At 41.9% G+C, this 19,408-nt stretch overlaps 1 protein-coding gene across 1 annotated transcript in view; it reads right to left on the bottom strand.

Annotated features, from left to right (window-relative positions):
• The window catches only part of LOC125933103 (pecanex-like protein 2), a 77,981-nt gene that overhangs the window by 7,124 nt on the left and 51,449 nt on the right, over nucleotides 1–19,408 (bottom strand). The gene's annotated exons all lie outside the window — the stretch shown is intronic.

The following is a 19,408-nucleotide window of genomic DNA, read 5'->3' as shown; positions in this document are numbered from 1 at the left end:
AGGAGTACACTTATCACGATGAGCACTGAGTAATGTAAACAACTGCTGAATCACGGTATTGTACACCCGAAACTAGTGTAACGCTGCATGTTAGTTACGCTTCAATTTAAAAGGTATATATACACGATGGAATGTTGCTCAGCCCTAAAGAATGCGATTTTGCCATTTGCAACAACATGGATGGACCTATAGAAAAGTCAGACAGAGAAAGACAAATACCATACGATTTCACTTATACGTAGACTCTAGAAAACATAACAGATGAACAAAAACAGACACAGACTCTTAAATACAGAGAAAAAACTCTACCTAAACAGAGTGGAGGTGGGTGGGGCATGGGCAAAATAGGTGAAGACGTACAAACTTCCAGCTGTAAAACAGATAAGTCATGGGGATGAAAAGTACAGCATAGGGAACATAGTCCGTAATGTTGTAATAACTTTGTATGGTGACAGATGGTGCCACACTTCCCACGGTGAGCGCAGCGTAATATATGGCATTGTCTGTGTCACATACCCGAAACTAACGTAACACTGTATGTCAACTCTACTTCAATAATTAAAAAACAGCAAGGATGTTGGGTAGGAATTTAACTTCGGGTATTCTTAATGGTGAATGCGCAGTGTTTTCCGGTATAGATTTGAAAATGGGCTGTTTCATAGGGAATTAAGGTGTTTTTTTTTTACATATAATTAATGAAATCTAGGTATATTATTATATATTCTACATGCTGACAACAGGGTTCTCATCTTTTGTGAAAGTATATGAAAATTAGGAAAGACAAATTTTTATGACGTCTCCCCCATCCCTTTAGGCAAATGACAGGAACCCTACTTCTAGAGAAAACTGAGGCTATGAGACTCCAACAACTCATCTTCCCACCCGTCAGCTACGAATGTATTCCTAGTTACAGCCACCTGCTGGGTCCTCCTCACGTTGAGCGTCCACTGAAGTTCTGAGTCCCGTTCCTTCCTGATGGCTGGTTCAGGGATCAGTCCCCAGAGTAGCTCTTTCCTGTTGGCAAGTGGCAATATTCCAGTCTTTGCCAAATTGAAAACTTGCTTTCCACTCTACACCTCGCTCCCTCTGCCCTTTTTTGCACAGCTTCTTGAAAAGGCTGTGAATGTCTGACCATCCCAGGCCCCTGTCTCCTACTTACTGCTGAAACTTCTGCGCCTCGATATTTGCAGCTACCCCTGGCCAGAACTGTGTATGGAGCAGCCACCTGTGACCTCCCAAAGGACAAATAATTGATCCTTCTCAGTCTACCTTACTAGACCTTTCTGGGCATAAAACATCGCCGGTCCTTCCTTCCACAGAAAACTCTCTTTCCTTAGTTTCCCCAGGCCACCTGCTCCTGCTTGCACTCAAACCTCTGATACTACTTTTCCCATTTTCCCTGCAAACCCCTCTTCCCTTATTTGGTCATTTGCTCTCCTTGGACCTCTGTATTATTTTTTCTCATTTTCAACACCCTTAACTTTAATGTTTCCATCCACGCTGAGGACACTCCCATCTGTAACTCTCAATCTTCTATCTGTCTCCTGGCCTCCAGATCTAAATACTCAATGGATGGCTTCACCTGATGTCCCCAAGGAATCCCCAAATACATGTCAAAACTGAACTTGTCAGCCTCCACACACCTGCTCTTCCTCGCACATTCTTTATCTTATCTAATGACACCTGCATTCACTTAGCCATGCAGGCAATACACCTCGGAGTCATCCTAACCACAGCTGCATGTTGGAACTACCCGGGGACAAGGCAGAAAGACGCTGTCCTAGACCTGTGGTTCTCAAACGTCGACATGCAAATAAATCACCTGGGGGAAACGCAGAATCAGACCCAGTGGGTCTGGAATGGCGTCAGATCTTCTATACCTGCCACTTCGTAACTCTCTGGTCACGATCATCAGTTCTACACTCACTTAACTGGCGACCTGAAGTAGCCATGCTGGATTTTTCAAAAACGTTGTCATTGAACTTCTTCATATACAGAAACCTGCACATACCATACACATACAGCCGTGTCCCTAGCACCTAGAGGAAGAAGAAACCCTCTTGAAGCCCCCCGTGCCTGCTTCCAGTAACTGCCCCCCAAGGTAACCAGTGCCCTAACCCCAAACACCACTGTTCCGTCTGCCTACTGTCCTTTTGTATCTTTTTCCCAACACTCTCCTTGAGATTCAGCCACATCTTTGTGTGTAATCATCATCTGCCCGTTCTCACTGCTGTACAATAATCTACTATATGAATAGACACAGGTTGTTTTTCAAAGCTGCTGTACACGAGCGTTCACGTTGTTTCCAGTTTAGAGCTATCATGTAGAGTGCTGCCATGAACATTCTTGCACAGGCCTTTTGGTAAACATGGGTACGCTTCCGGGGTATATATCTAGCTACAGAATTGCTAGGTTATTAAGTGTGTGTAGGAAGCTCTAGGAGATTTTCCAAAGTTATGGAGCCAATTTACACCCCCACAAACAGTGCAAAGAGTTCCTTCTGTTTGTTCACATCCTTGCCAAAACATTTTCTCTCTCTTTCATTTTAACTATGCTGTGGGTGTAGAGTGGTATCATGTTATGGTTTCATTTTGCATTTCTCTGATGACTAATGCAGTTAAGTACCTTTTCATGTGTTTACACCATTTGGCCATTTGGATACACACTTTTGTGAAGTGTGGCTCTCCATGTGCGTTGCCTGGTTCTTTTTCCTCCTAGAGTAACGTCTTTTCCTTACTGATTTCTAGGGTTAGATGTCTTTTCTTTACTGACTTCTAGGAGTTCTTTATATACCTTAGGTATGAGTCTTTAGTCAGATATATGCATCAGAAAGATCTCCCATTTTATGGGTTGTTTATCACTCTCTTCATAGTCTCTTTTGTAGAAAAGAAATACTTAATTTTAATACGTTCCAATTTCTCTTTTTTTTTTTCCTTTTGGAGTCTTTGGTGCTCTGCTTATTTTATTTTATTTTTTTAATCTTTATTTATTTTTGAGAGAGACAGAGCACGAACAGGAGAAGAACGGAGAGAGAGGGAGACACAGAATCCGAAGCAGCCTCCAGGCTCTGAGCTGTCAGCACAGAGCCCGATGCGGAGCTCGCTCATGAACCGTGAGATCATGACCTGAGCCAAAGTCGGATGCTTCACCTACTGAGCCACCCAGGTACCCCTTTGTACTGTGTTTAAAAGACAAAGATCGTGAGCACATTCTCTTATGTTTTCCCCTGAGACGTTATTGTTTTCCCTTTCACATTTAGATCTGCAAGCTATCTGGAATTGATTCTGTATGGTGTAAGATAGGGATTGAGACCGATTTTTTTCCCATGTGGATAACTGACCATCACAGTTTATTGAAAATAATTTCTTTTTTTAAATGTTTGTTTGTTTGTTTGTTTGTTTATTTATTTATTTTCAGAGAGAGAGAGCATGAGTTGGGGAGGGGCAGAAAGAAAGAGAATCCCAAGCAGGCTCCACAGTGTCAGCACAGAGCCCAATGCGGGGCTCGATCTTTGAGATCATAACCTGAGCCAAGATCAAGAGTCAGATGCTTCACCGACTGAGCCACCCAGGCGCCCCATATTGAAAATGTCTATTTCCTCCCACACGGCATTGAACCTCACTGTTGTCTATGCCTTTATATGTGCTGGGTGCCTTCCTGGAATGTCCTTCTGTATTTCCTGCTTGAGGAACTCCTGGTCTTGCCCGCTCCCCATGTCCCTGACCATTCCCAGTACAGTTACTACCGGCCGTTTTCCAGGGCTGTGCACTCGGGAGTGTCCATCCCAGGGGAAGGGTCTAATCACTGACAGTGTTTAGAACCGTTGGCACAAGGTGAAAGTAAAAAAGGAGTCCAAATTGTAATTGGCATTATTATTGTTTTAAAATTCTTTAGAAACAACGCATGCCCCCCTTTCTGCCTGTGCTGGGCGGACCCTGCCATCTCCTCACCGCCGGTGGTCCACCGTGCCGCCATATAGCAAGGACCCACGAAGCTTCTGCAAGACACTGAACCAGCATTCTGTATTACTACCTTTAGTTTTCAGGCAGAATACATCATTCCTTTGTGCCATCACTATGCACTGTGAATTCTCTAACTATAGTACCTGTTACACCATGGAGCATTCATTTAAATATTAATCTCCCCACTAGACTGTGGGTTTGTCAAGAGTAGACGCTATGCCTCCGTCGGCTTAGGGTTCTGTAAACGTTCACCTATTATCTTATCATTTTTAGTGTTCGAGGGAACTCTGGATTGTTAAATCAAACAAAAAGCAGCCTCTTGGAATTACTCTTTGAATACAAAACAAAAACTTTCTAACTATAACACATTAAGCAATATTTCCTATTTTAGTCTCTCCTAAAGTCCAATCGGGTACGTTTAGGTTTCCTTCTATGCACATTATTTTTTCTGATTTCTCAATTTATATGAAGTCAACAGTGTCAGATTGGGGTCGTCACATCAAATGCAATTCAATTCAGCCTGCTTATAAAAATACATTTACAGAGTTCTATCAACAATTGTCACCAATTCAGAGAAACATGACAACCTTAGCTAGATTCCTGCAAAAATATGTAAATTAAGGAAATACAAGCCAACCTCATGCTGCAGGGCTGTTAGAAAAACATCTGAATTAAAAGAAACATCTACAGCTCGTCACTGTAGAATGCTAGTGCCATGTGGATGGGGGAGTGCGATCCAGGCTTTCAAATGCTTGTCACATTTGCTATCAGACCATGATGTTTTCCAGTGAGTGGGGCTGATGTGAGGGCAGGGACACAATGTCACTGCAGTCCTTGCAAGGATTTACGGCAGATAGTGATAACAAATACGGGTTTTCCATAAGAATTTTCGTTTCTCCATTGCAGAAACACACAAAGCAATGAATTTCAAAAAACATGTACAGAAATCACCAATAAGATCTGAATTTACCATCCGTGCCTTTCCAAATATTTGAGAGCAGAGGTATTGATTCTGTGAGATTTAACCCTCTGTGGTACCTGGAAGGGAGGGATGTGTGTGGAAACTACAGCACAGGCACAGCTTTGAGGCATGTGACTAGATATCCCGGCTCTTCCCACGGGCAACCCACCGATTCTGAATCTCTGGATGAGAGGCCAGAGGATGTGCTTTATGCCGTCTGCACGCACCGGCAAGCACGGGTTTACATACTGTACATTAAGGGGAAAACATTCTAGGTGAAGATTTATCCCAAGGCACGGCTTCCCTGACTGGTGTCAGGACATCCAGCCAAAGCGGGGGTGGAGAAGGACGTGGAAAGGGGGTTACAATAAACATACAGGAATAACAGCAGCATCACCAACTCCAAACTTTTGACTCCAGCTTCTGCTAATCCTTTATGTTGAAAGAAAATCAATTTCCCCGTAAATGTTCCATATCTCTATCCTCCTAGCAAGCTTGGGAATTTATTCCAACGAAACGTTACAATCTCTAGATGGTAGAAAACTCTTAACAGACAAGTCGAACTCATACTGAATGTTTGTGTTTGGGAGTGGAGGGGAAGCAGAAAGGAAGAAGAATAATTACACGGGAGGAAACTAAAACAGCAATGTAATTCCAGAATTCTGAATTCTAAAAGACGACACTGAATCTTTTCTTATGGGGTGGCCACGAAAAGCTAATGAAAGGCAAAGCTTACAAATGCACTAGCATGATAAACATGTTTCTTAGGGCCCTAAAATGCCTCAGTATTCATAGAAAGTCAAGTGAGAAAGAAAATCTTTGCAATGGTATTTTATAACTGTCCTTTGGCAATGTCCTGAATATGCACAGAGACCATAAAAGACCTTCCTTGAGCATTAGTATTTCTCTCTTCCCTGGAATATTAGGCCCGTGAGGAAAAGAATGCAAACTAACTATGCCATTTACAAGTTATATACAACTTACTACAATTGAGTGCTTTACATTTTCTCCAAGGCCTTTCAGGTTGTTTTATTTAGAAGCTTACGTTACTAAAAGAAGTCCTTCTCGATAATTAAAAGCGAATCAAAAACCTTCGGGATGTTTTTATCTTTAGGGAGACAATTTCCTCCAGTTCAAACCTTGAATTGCCACTTCGGCTGCAAGGATGCATGACTTCTCGCCTTCACAGGGGCCAGGCGTGTTCACAAACATTTCCAGACGGCTGCCACTCAGTTCAAGCGGCCCCGTCACCCTGAGGCATCTAAGGCGGAGACGCCCCACAAAATGGAATCACCATGTCCAGGCTGGTGGCATCCCCTCATTAGAGGCGATCTCTTTTCCCTACGAGGGCTTCTCCTCGTCATCTTTCTTGCTGGGCCGAACCTCACATCGCAAAGTCCTTAGCACTATCATGTACACGCCATGGTTTATTCCCTAGAAAAGGCTTCGCTTCCAAAGCCAGTAGCATGAAGAGGGTAAGTAATCATCCTTAAACGTAAAGCAAATCACATTCCCCTGTTGCTCAAAGCCCTGTAATTCCGCTTAGGATAAAGCCAAGGTCCTCGTGACTTTTCCGTTCCCATTAGTCAGTACAGGATGTGCCCATGGCCCTTCTCCTGCCTGGAACCCTCTTCCTCCAGTTTAAGGGTTAACTCCCCTCTTTATCTTCCAAGCCTCCAATTAAATGTCAGCCTCCTCAAAGAAGCCTTTCTTGGTCTTTCAGATCTAGCTCAGGATCCCTTTATACTCCTTCCCTTCGCTGTACTTCAAACCCTGTACGTGTATATTAATCTGTGGGACGAATGTCCACCTCTCTACTACAGCCAGGGGGCGAGGCGGTTTTTCTCCAGCATGCTTGGGCATTTAGCCCTGGACGCTGTCCACAGGAGCCGCGCAGGACATTCAGGCAACATCACCGATGAATTGATTCATAGTTCATTTAACTAAAGCAGACACCCAGTACGACAGAGTCTGAGGAGAGGCCGGGGTTTCCGTGGTGTGGCAATGCCTGCCGTGCAGGGGTTCGAGTTTCACTCCTGGCCATAGTACACTTCTTCTCTCAGAAGGTTCACCCCACGGTGAGGCCTTGCCACCCAGTGCTTCCCCCAACATTCTGCACAGTCCCTGGCCTGTGATAGGTTCTAGCATTATTTTTGAATGACTCAGTAATTATTACCAGGATCAACACCCTGGTAAAACCTCTCAAAGAAATACAAGGTAGTAAAGAGCAACATTCGGGAATCAGAATATTAAAATTGACATTTTTCAGAGAATAAAATTTTTTGTGGTTTCTTCAGTGGTTTTTGACTTTGGGGTCATGCTAGGAAAATTATTTTTCTCTTCCCAACCAAGATTATATAACTTGACCTATATTTTCTTGCAGTGCTATTCTGGTTCTTTCTTTCTTCTTTTCCTCCTTTAAAAAAAATTTTTTTTTAATCTTTAATCCATCTGGAATTTAATTTGATACAAAGTCTAACTCAATTTTTAAAAATGTTTAGCTCATTTTCCCAAAACTTCCCACTGATTTTTTTTTCATTAATTCAGTGGGAATAAAAATGCATCCTTCACATCTCCTCAAAGGGATAGAGAGGCTCTCGGGAGAATCAATGCAATAATGTGCTTTCTCCTCTTGATAGAAAGGTCCTCTGCTAATATAAAATCATAGTATTTAAAACTAAAACACTATTGAAATCATTTATTAATTTTTCACATGAAGGAGGTTAGGTCAAAAATTTTCATGTGAAAAGCATTAAGAGCAACTTTCAAACGTTCTCACTAGGAGCACAGGAGGGAAGATGTTTCTTGTTAGAACAGCCATCTTGTCAAAAGCAAGGATTATGCTCTTACTAATTTTTGCATTCTCAACACCAAACACAGTGCCTAGTACAATGCAGGTACTCAGTGAATGTCTAATCTGCAAAATCGTAATTTCTCCCCCAAGGGAAGTGTGATTTGTATGTTTTAAAGCGATCTAGTAACCTACGAGGAGTATGCACTTGTAAGGAATGCGTAAGGTACAAGATCGCTTTAAAACACCATTTCCGTTGTTCCACTGGTATCTCCATATATTTTCCTATCATAGAGCACTCTGTGGGTTAATCGCTTCAGATAAGACCCCAGTGCATGCACATCAGGGAGACTAAGTCAGCACTCATCATAGTGACCTCACCCACTGCAGCTGAGAACTAACATCACTCCTCCCAATGGCCTGATTCTGCGCTTCTATGCACACTCGGCCGCAAGAGCCCAAAGCTGCCACATTCCGTCCTGCATACATCACATGCATATTTAGACCTCTTGATTTTTAGTGTTAGGTTGTTTTTTTTTTACACTTCTCCAATTACTGGCCATTCGTTTTATTTCCACATTGTTTTCGATGTATCCGCAGTCTAGAAGAACCCCACTGGGCACTTGGGTAAACACCCCGTGGCTTGCTCGAAAGCTGAGGTTGGCAGCTGACCATTGAGCTCTGTCCCCAGACCCTCTCCTTCTTGAGGCTGGCCAGCACTGGCCTGTGCTTCTCCAGGCCTCCTGTAGCCTCGCTCCCCTTTGAGCAGAGGCAACTGAATCCCACCTTCCTTTTTCTGCTGCCGCAGTGTGAACCTGGTTCCACTCCAGCCACCTCCAGACTGACACAGAGAGAGAAGTTCCCCAGTTGACTAGAAGGAGAACAGAGCGGGAGAGTGAAATGAAGCAGTGCCTGGCAGAGGGGGGAAGAAAAGGAGGGGAAGAGAAGGTACATGAGGAGAATAACAACAGAGGGAATAATTAATAAGGCAGGCTTCCAGCTGACAGGCTATTTTTTGACACATCAGCTCTAAGCCATTTCGCTGGAATGCACCGTCTTATGCAAGCATCATAGCAAAGGGGACTGGTACTCAGCTGACACTAGTTCAGTTCATGCTCCAAACTATTTTAGTCACTTTGAACTAAAGAGGCTTTGAAGGGTTTTTCAGGTCTCTCACTACCACCTGATGTTAGCAACCTGTTATGCGGGCCAAAAAAGGAAGAAGTAAGAAATACGTTCTTCTTCCCAGAGCCATAGCCTCTCCTAGTCACGCATACAAAGACGAGACCTTCCCAAAGACCCCAACACAGCCTTTATGTTTTGAAATCAAACAATGCCTGTCATGCCACAAAGGACTTTTACATAGATTATTGGGCTTGATTTAATCACCATGGAAATTCTGTGAACGAGGTCATTCAGGCAGTACGATCACCTATTGACAAAAATTTCAAAACCATTGAACATATATATCCAAATGATAAAGGGCCACCGGCCATCTAGCACAATGGATGAAATGAGGCACAAAGCAAGGTGTGCAATGATTGAATTTAACTCTGGGGAACAGGAGGAGGAGATGTATACACTTACTGAATGCATTCTGCCTGCCAAGGGCTATGCCAATATTCTATACTTATTACCTTGATTCATTTCATCCCCCAACAAATCTTTCTTGTAGGAACCCCCAATTATAAATGACAAAATTGAATCATGATGGTTAAGCACAATTAATATGTGACAGAGCCAAAATCTGACCCCATTCTCTGGGCCATGACACTTTAATTCCCTCCTTAATGTTCCAAGAGCTTCCCGCAGGGGAAAATCCAGTCACATATAAAGGGCCGGGGTCGGGGGGAGGGGTCAGAAAGGCATCAGACTTTCCAACAGCAGCAGCAGAAGCTGGGCGACAGGAGACATTACCTTGGAATTCTTACAGAAGCGTTTGCCTCCTTAGTTGCTCCATAATACAAACTAACTATTCATTAGTACAAAGTACAGAGTAGAATGGAAATGCTTGGAGATATACAAAGCCGCCTAAAGTGACTGAAGGATTTGCTTCATTCACAAAGAGGGAGTAAACAAGGAACAATTGGAGCAGGTTCCGGGAGGGAGTCTGGGGAGATGGGAACCAGTAGATCACCTGGCAGGTTTGCCTGAAGGGAAAACTGAACTGAGAGACATTTTCCATAGCTATTGGAAAGGTTAGCAAGTACGAAAACAGAAATGTGAACAAGAAAGGAAAGATAATCATGGTATACTACTGGGCCAGAAGCGAACAACAATAGAACAACCATAGACTTAGTAGAAAAACAAAACCCTGAGTATTTGTTCAGAGAATATTAAAACCATACCGTGAGGAAGGAGAAAGGGAAGATGTTAACGTACGAGGGAAGATAAAAGAGAGGAATCCTTATTCAGAACAGGAAGTCAGTAGATAGGCAAATCTGAAATATCAAGACACAGGAGAACATGCACCTCACTTCGAAGAATTATGGTAAGGACCAGAAGAAACACCTAAAGGATAGAAAGGACTTTTTCGTGGAGAGGGAGAATCAGACATGGCAAAAAGTTGACAAGAGTCTGCTGCTTTTCATTACAACTTGTACTATTTGATTTTTAATTTAGGTTATTACCTTGTTATAAATGCAAAATACATTAGAAAAAGAAACATCTCTCAGAACCAGGTCTCCCACATGTTGAAACCAGTCTATCTGCAAATCACAGGCAAGATTTGCTAAAATGCAAAGTAAGTCTCACTTAAGAATGACAAAATACGGACTGGTTCGTGAATTAGTTTCATTAGAGTGAATTTTTTTTTAAATTACAGTTTCAGTGAAGTTCTCAAGTGGTGTTGTTTACAATTTCTAATTTCTATCATCTTTTGCCCATTTATTCTAGTATATCCAAAAATTATAGCTTAAGCTTTTTAGGAAACCATTTTTTTTGCAGAAGGATGAGCCTGTTTGTATATAGTTTACCATCCACATGTACACTCGAGTCCTTCAAACCAGCCTTTACCTTACAAGGCTTTTTCCTGTCAGCCTACAGGGAAGTCTTCTTTCGATGAATTTACAGAGCACTGATCATTCATCTGTTCGTTCAACCAATGTTATTGAACACCTACTATGCACCAGAGATTAATTCAACATTTAGTTCTAAAATTCATACATTTTTCCATTTTATATATTATGTCCAAGCAGTTGGAAAAACGTAAGCCATGAATAATTGTAGCCCCTTCACTTAGGCTCTGGGCTTTCTACTTCCTTGAATTTCCTGCAAGGCTGCACATAGTGTTGACCCCACATCAGTGTGTATGTAGCGGTCATGGCTCTTCCATTCTGGCACAGCCATAGGTTTGCTTAACAGGTCAGAAACTCTTTGATGACAGAAACCACATCTTCGTCATCCTGTCTCACTGGTTCACAGGCCTGGTGTCAGGTAGGAACTCAGTAATTCTATTTAAAAAAAATTTTTTAATGTTTATTCATTTTTTGAGAGAGAGACAGAGACAGAGACAGAGCATGAGCAAAGGGAGGGCAGAGAGAGAGGAAGACACAGAGTCCAAAGCAGGCTCCAGGCTCCGAGCTGTCAGCACAGAGTCTGACGTGGGGCTCGAACTCACAAACTATGAGATCATGACCTAAGCTGAAGTCACACACTTAACTGACTTAGCCACGCAGGCGCCCCAGTAATTCTATTTTTAATGAACAGTATATTCATAAGCATTTTCTGAATGAATAAACAAGTGAATGTCAATAATGGAATTATTCTCTATCTCAATCGCTTTAAACCCCATTAAAACCCACTTTTACAGTAGGAGTATGGTCATCAAATCAGAGTACTTCAATTTTTCTTAAACTCTTAAGAGCCAAGAATGATAATACTAGGGAAGTTTCTTCTTGGAGGACCATATGAAATTATGACCCAACTCCATTATTCCTTTCCTAAATGACACGATTCCTTTTGAAAGTTCTTAGATAAAATGATTTTTTTGTCATATTTAATTTTTATTTTAATTCAGGTTGGTTAACATACAGTGCTATATTAGTTTCAGATATACAATATAGTGATTCAACACTTCCATACATCACCCTGTGCTCATCACAACAAGTGCCCTCCTTTATCCCCATCACCTGTTTCCCCCATCCCCCCCCCCATCTCCCCTCTGGTAGCCATCAGTTTATTCTCCATCATTAAGAGTCTGTTTCTTAACTTGTCTCTCTCTTTTTTCCCCCTTTGCTCATTTGTTTTGCTTCCTAAATTCCACATATGAATGAAATCATGGTATTTGCCTTCGTCTGACTGATGCATTTCACTTAACAAAATACTCTCTAGATCCATCCATGTCATCGCAAATGGCAAGATTTCATTCCTTTTTATGGCTGAATTCCATTATCTATATCTATATCTATAGATATAGCATCTATTTATCTATATATATATAACACACATACATATATATATATAGGCATATATGTGTGTGTGTGTGTGTGTGTGTGTGTGTGTGTGTATATATATATATATATATATATATAACATCTTTCTATTTCCATTCACCTATTGATAGATACTTGGGCTGATTCCATAATTTGGTTACTGTAAATAATGCTGACATAAACATAGGAGTTCATGTATCCCTTTGAATTCGTGTTTTTGTATTCTTTGGATAAATACCCAGTAGTGTGACTTGGGGAACTCCACACTGTTTTCCACATTGGCTGTACCAGTCTGCATTCCCACCAACAGTGCACAAGTGTTTCTTTTTCTCCATATCCTTACCAATACCAGTTGTCCCTTGAGTTGTTGATTTTAGCCATTCTTATAGGTGTGAAGTGATAGCTCATTGTGGTTTTGATTTGCATTTTCTTGATGATAAGTGATGTTGAGCACCTTTTCATGTGTCTGTTGGCCATCTGGATGTCTTCTTTGGAGAAATGTCTGTTCGTGTTTTTTGCCTATGTTGTAATTGTATTATTCTGTTTTGGGGTGTTGAGTTTTAGAAGTTCTATACATATTTTGCATACTAACCCTTTATCAGATATGTTATTTGCAAATCTCCTCTCCCATTCTGTAGGTTGCCTTTTAGTTTTGTTGACTGTTTCTTTCACTGTGTAGAAGCTTTTTATTTTGATGTGATCCCAATAGTTTAGTTTGGCTTTTGTTTCTCTTGCCTGAGAAAAAGTTCCTATGACAGATGTCAAAGAGGTTACTGCCTGTGCTCTCTTCCAGGATTTTAATGATTTCAGGTCCCACATGTAGGTAGGTATTTAATCCACTTTTTAATTAATTTTTTCTGTATGGTGTAAGAAAGCGGTCCAGTTTCTTCCTTTTGCATGTAGCTGTCCAGTTTTCTCAACACCATTTGTTGAAGAGACTGTCTTTTTTCCCATTTGATATTCTCTCCTGCTTTGTCAAAGATTAATTGACCATATAATTATGGGTTTATTTCTGGGTTTTCTATTCTGTTCTAGTGATCTATGTGTCTGTTTTTGTGCCAGCGCCATACTGTTTTGATTATTACAGCTTTGTCACATAACTTGAAGTCCAGAATTGTGATGCCTCCAGCTTTCCTTTTCCTTTTCAAGGTTGCTTTGGCTATTCGAGGTCTTTTGTGGTTCCATACAAGTTTCAGACTTATTTGTTATAAGTTCTGTGGAAAATGCTGGCAGTATTTCGATAGGGATTGCATTAGATGTGTAGATTGCTTTGGGTAGTGTAGACATTTTAGCAATATTTGTTCTCCCAATCCTTGAGCATGGCATGTCTTTCCATTTCTTTGTGTCCTCTTGAATTTCTTTCGTCAGTGTTTTATAGTTTCAGAGTACAGGTCTTTCACCTCTTTGGTTAGGCTTATTCCCAGGTGTCTTATTATTTTTGGTGCAGATGTAAATGGGATTGTTTTTCTTAATTTCTCTTTCTGCAGCTTCATCATTAGTGTATATGAACACGGCAGATTTCCATACACTGATTTTGTATAATTGCAACTTTATTGAATTAGTTTATCAGCCCTAGCAGGTTTTTTTGGGGGGTGGGTGGGTCTTTCTGGTTTCCTGAATATAGTATCATGTCATCTGCAAATAGTGAAAGTTTACTTCTTCCTTGCCGACGTGGATGCCTCTTATTTCTTTGTGTTATCTGACTGCTGTGCCTAGGACTTCCAGTACTATGCTGAATAAAAGTGTTAAGAGTGGACATCCTTGTCTTGTTCCTGACCTTAGGGGAAAAAACTCTCAGTTCCATCCATTAAGGATGATATTAGCTGTGGTTTTTTTAATAAATGGCCTTTATTACAGTGAGCTATGTTCCCTCTAAACCTACTTTGTTGAGGGTTTTATCATGAATGGATGTTGTACTTTGTCAAATGCTTTTTCTGTGTCTATTGAAATGATCACATGGTTCTTATCCTTTCTCTTATTGATGTGATGTAACACATCGATCAATTTGCGAATACTGAACGACTCTGGAACAAATCCCACTTAACCATGGTGAATGTTTTCTTTAATGCATTGTTGAATTTGGTTTGCTGGTATTTTGTTGAGGATTTTTGCATGTATGTGCATCAGGGATATTGGCCTATAGTTCTCTTTTTTTTATCTAGTTTTGGTATCAGGGTAATGCTGGCCTCATAGAATGAATTTGGAAGTTTTCCTTCTTTTTCTCTTTTTGGAATAGTTTAAGAATGGTTATTAACTCCTCTTTAAATGTTTGGTAGAACTCACTTGTGAAGCCATCTGGTCCTAGACTTTTGCTTGTTGGGAGTTTTTTGATTACTGATTCCATTTATTTGCTGGTTATAGGTCTGTTCAAATTTTCTATCTTCCTGTTTCAATTTTGGTAGTTTTTATGTTTCTAGGAATGTATCCATTTCTTCTAGGTTGTCCAATTTGTTGGTACATAGTTTTTCATAATATTCTCTTATTATTTCATTTGTATTTCTGTGATTATTGGTTGTTATTTTTCCTCCCTCATTTGTGACTTTGAGTCCTTTCTTCTTTCTCATGAGAAGTCTCACTAGAAGATTGTAAATTATATTGATTTTTGTTTTCAGAGAACCAGCTCCTAGTTTCACTGACCTGCTCTATTGTGTGTGTGTGTGTGTGTGTGTGTGTGTGTGTGTGTGTGTGTTTAGTTTGATATCATTTATTTCTGCTCTTATCTTAATTATTTCCTTCCTTCTGCTTGTTTTAAGTTTTGTTTGTTGTCCTTTTTCTAGCTCCTTCAGGTGTAAGGTTATGTTGTTTATTAGAGAGTTTTCTTGCTTCTTGAGATAGGCCTGTATTGCTATAAAGTTCCCTCTTAGAACCACTTTTGCTGTATCTCAGAGGTTTTGGACCGTTGTGTTTCCATTCTCATTTGTTTCCAGGTACTTTTTAATTTCTTCTTTGATTTGCTTGACCCATTCATTATTTTGTAGCATGTTATTTAACCCCTGTGTATTTGTGGTCTTTCCAAATTATTTCTTGCGGTTGACTCATAGTTGTATGGTGCTGTGTCAGAAAAGATGCATGGTATGACTTCGATCTTCCTTAATTTGTTGAGGCTGGTTTTGTGGGCTAATATATGATCTATTCTGGAGAACGCTCTGTGTGCACTTGAAAAGGACGTGGATTCTGCTGGTTTAGGATGGGATGTTCTGAAAATACCTGTTAAATCCATCTGCTCCAACGTGTTGTTCAAAACCATTGTTTCCTTGTTGATGTTCTATCTAAATGATCTGTCCCTTGCTGTAAGCAGGGTGTTGAAGTACCCTACTATCATTGTATTACTGATTACTTCCTTTATGTTTGTGATTAACTCTTTTATGCAGTTGGGTGCTCCTAGGTTGGATGTGTAAATATTTATAATTGTTACATCTTCCCGTTGGATTGTCCCCTTTATTGTGATATAATGTCCTTCTTTGTCTCTTGTTACAGTCTTTGTTTTAAAGCCTATTCTGCCCAATGTAGGCATTGCTACTCTGGCTTTCTTTTGACATCCATCTACAAGACAGATGTTTCTTCACCCCCTCACTTTCAATCTGCAGGTGTCTTTCACCTGGGTCTCCTGGAGGCAGCAGATAGGCGGGTCTTGCTGTTGTTGTTTTTATCCATTCTGTCACCCTATGTCTTTTGATTGCAGCATTTAGTCTCTTTATGTTCAAATTAGTTATTGAAAGATAGGTATCTAGTGACATTCAATAAAACAAGTTTTCAAGTAGATCCGACTTCTGACTCTTTTACAACAGTGGCCTATCAATGAAGTCATTTGTCTGGAATTACCATCATAATTCAGGATAATTTGTTTTATTTTCTAAAAATACAATGCTCCTTAAACATTTGGTCTTAGAAGCTCCATACTTGACTAACATGATGTCATCTGTGGTGCTGTCTACTTAGCTATCTTGTTATTTTCAGCATGATTCACTTAGATTAGTGGGGGATAGAGAAGGAAAAAAACCACCTTACATACCCATTAATATGTCAGTTACAATGACATCACCACTATGGCTCAACTGTACTATGAGTGATAAAACTTTATTCTTTTAGCTCCAATATTGGTGAAACATCTTGTTGGGACTAGTATGGGATAAAGTTTACTTAAATTAGTCTCGAAAGTGAAGAACTGAATTGGCTAAACAATACATTTCAATTTACAGGCCTTAACGTGAGCCGTAATCTGAATTTTGTATCAAAATTTATTTTGTATCTCCAAGTAATTTTGTATGGCAAGTAAAATTACGTATCAGAGGTATGCAGAAAGGAAAGTAAACTGAGAGAAAGTATACCCAGCAAGGTTGAAGTCTGTTCTAGCAAACAGAGGGCTGATGACATCTCAGTGCAGTGCAGTTCAGGAGAGACACTTCTGTGCCCAGCACCACGGGGAGCAGTGAAGGACCAGCATGAGCAAGTGGATGTGTCGCTCACAGTCACTGCAGAGGATGTTATGGAAAGGGCGGTTCACGGGCACAGTCAGGAAGTTAGTCCTACTCCTGGTGGTCAGGGAAAGACTTCTGGAGGGTTTGAGTTTTGAGTTTGTTGTTTGTTTGTTTTGAGAGAGAGAGAGCAGGATGGGCAGAGAGAGATGGAAGGAAAGAGAAATTCCTGCTGAGCCTGATGTGGGGCTCCAGCCCATGAACGGTGAGCTCGTGACCTGAGCCAAAATCAAGAGTCGGATGCTCAACCAACTGAGCCACCAGGGTGCTCCTGGAGGGACTGACTTTTAAACAGAGACCTGAAAGATGAGTTAGTGGCGCGAGTCCAGTGATGCTTGAAAAAGCATCACAGGCAAAGGGAACAGCAAGGGGGACGGTCAGAGAATGGGGTGTATTTGAGAAACCATGAGAAGGCCCAGAATTCAGTGTGGTGAGTCTGTCTCAATCCAGGGATGAAAGCAAGCTTTGCAGAGCTGGCATGAGACTACGGCCTGTCGGATTTTGTAGGACCTACCACAGCGACGTGGCCCTGCTGGGCAACAAGGACGGCAGCAACATGTGGTCTAAGGGCCGCATACGAACTGCACACGATCAGCCTGCTAGACCGAGAGCTGACGGGGGGAGCAGAAAGAGCACCCCACTGGAGTAAGATGCCCTGGGTTCTTTCTGGTCACTCACTGGCCACAGATTTGCTGGGACCCTTGAGGTCTGTGGGCTTCAGCTTCCTCCTAGGTAAAGGGTGGGGCGGGATTCTACAAACTCTGAGACAGGGAGAGTACATACATCTCATCTCCCATGCCGATTCAGTGTCTGCCTCTGGCCCAGGTTTAGGCTTGTTCTCAGCGATGTCTGCCGTGGGATTAGGGGACTCCAGTGGTAGGCCACAGACCTGCCGCCCTGCTCTGCTCGACCTTCTCTTCCAGTAATTGTATTCTGTGATCCAATGAGAAGATTTGAGCACAGTTTTCACATTAAAAGGTATACGGTTTGGGGCGCCTGGGTGGCTCAGTCAGTTGGGCGTCTGACTTTGGCTCAGGTCATGATCTCACAGTTCGTGGGTTTGAGCCCCGCGTCGGGCTCTGTGCTGACAGCTCAGAGCCTGGAGCCTGTTTCAGATTCTGTGTCTCCCTCTCTCTCTGCCCCTCCCCTGTTCACGCTCTGTCTCTGTCTCAAGAATAAATAAACATTAAAAAAAAAAAAAAAGGTATACAGTTGGTCTGAATTTCCTGGGCATGTTTTTTCTTGTTAGTAGGAGACATAAAGAGCAAAAGACCTAAAAGGCAGAAGGCCAGGAAGAAGAGGCAAGGAAAGTCGGGATCTGGATGATACCAAAATGAGTAATAGCTTTTCAACGAGTTCATACCATCATATTTTAAATATTTGGATTTTCCTTCTAACACACGTAATTTTGAAATGCAATCTGTTCTTCATTATATGCCTAATTTGTCAAGTCTATTACTCTTGGCTAGATTTCAGGTGGCTTATAAACAGCCCATGCAGGCAAGGGAGAAACAGCCACAGAGCTTCTGCCTGAGCCTGTGCTAACAGACGTGAACCCCCAGTCCCCCGTTACAGGACAGACGCCCAGGCCCGCCTGCTCACTCATCCCTCAAAGAGGAGACATCAACATACAAACACAATCATGTTACCTGGGCTTGAATCATGTGCTGAAAAGGTCATGAAGGGGCTCCTGGGTGGCTCAGTCAGTTGGGCATCCGACTTCGGCTCAGGTCATGATCTCACAGCTCATGAGTTCAAGCCCTGTGTCAGGCTCTGTGCTGACAGCTCGGAGCCTGAAGCCTGCTTTGGATTCTGTGTCTCCCCTCTCTCTCTGCCCCTCCCCCGCTTGTGCACATGCTCTCCCCCCACCAAAATAAATAAATTTTAAAAAATGGCCCATGCAGGTTTAAAATACTATGCATTTAAGTAGCACCTAGAATGTAACAGAACATTTAAAATGTGTGTGTGTGTATGTGTGTGTGTGTGTGTGTGTGTGTGTGTGTCTGTATAGCACAAATATATTAAGCTTGACCCTTAAGCTAGCTGCCCTGTTGCATGTTGAGAAAAGCAAGTCTCTGAGGGCAGAGCGGTCAGGTGACCCTTCTCCACCCCCTAAACCCTATATGCGCAGCAGACCCTCGATGCCGTATTTTTCCACTAAACAATCTACAATTTTACTGATCTGGCTGTTTCAGATGAAGGCAGCTCCACATACCCACCCAGAGATGTTCCTTGAAGAAATGCTCTCGACAGCACCTGAAGTGATTCTTTTCGCTTCTTCATTTTGAAATTGTCTCGCCCCCCTTTCCCTTCGTCATACCAGTCCACCGAAGTTACTGCTAACTAATCTGGGGAGTCCGATGCATCCCTGCAGGTCAGCCAGTCTTGGCTCTGCTCACATACCCCTGTGCCTGGACAGGGTGACAATGAGATATCTCCCTCTACAACAGAGGTGTTACAACGGGCTACAACGTTCTGCACAGAATTACCAGCACTAGCTAGTTATAAACGACAGCCACGGTCTGTGACCTGTAACTTCAATGTGTCTGAAAATGGGGATGGATCCAATCCTTCCGCCATCTGTGGGATCACAGAGCAAGGGAAGAGCTACGAGAGAAATTCCTGAGAGACTTCTTATCTAGAAGCTGGTGGCACGGCCTGGATTACCAGGCTGTTGCATGACTGTGACTGGAAACAGCCCTGAGAACAGCTGAGTCCATCAAGTACGGGTGTGGGTCAAGGGAAGCAGAATTCAAGGGGTCAGAGGTCCTGAAGATTCAGAGGTT

The sequence above is a fragment of the Panthera uncia genome, chromosome D2, assembly GCF_023721935.1.
Source record: "Panthera uncia isolate 11264 chromosome D2, Puncia_PCG_1.0, whole genome shotgun sequence".
NCBI classification, from domain to species: domain Eukaryota; kingdom Metazoa; phylum Chordata; class Mammalia; order Carnivora; family Felidae; genus Panthera; species Panthera uncia.
This window is presented reverse-complemented; position numbering and strand designations above follow the sequence as displayed.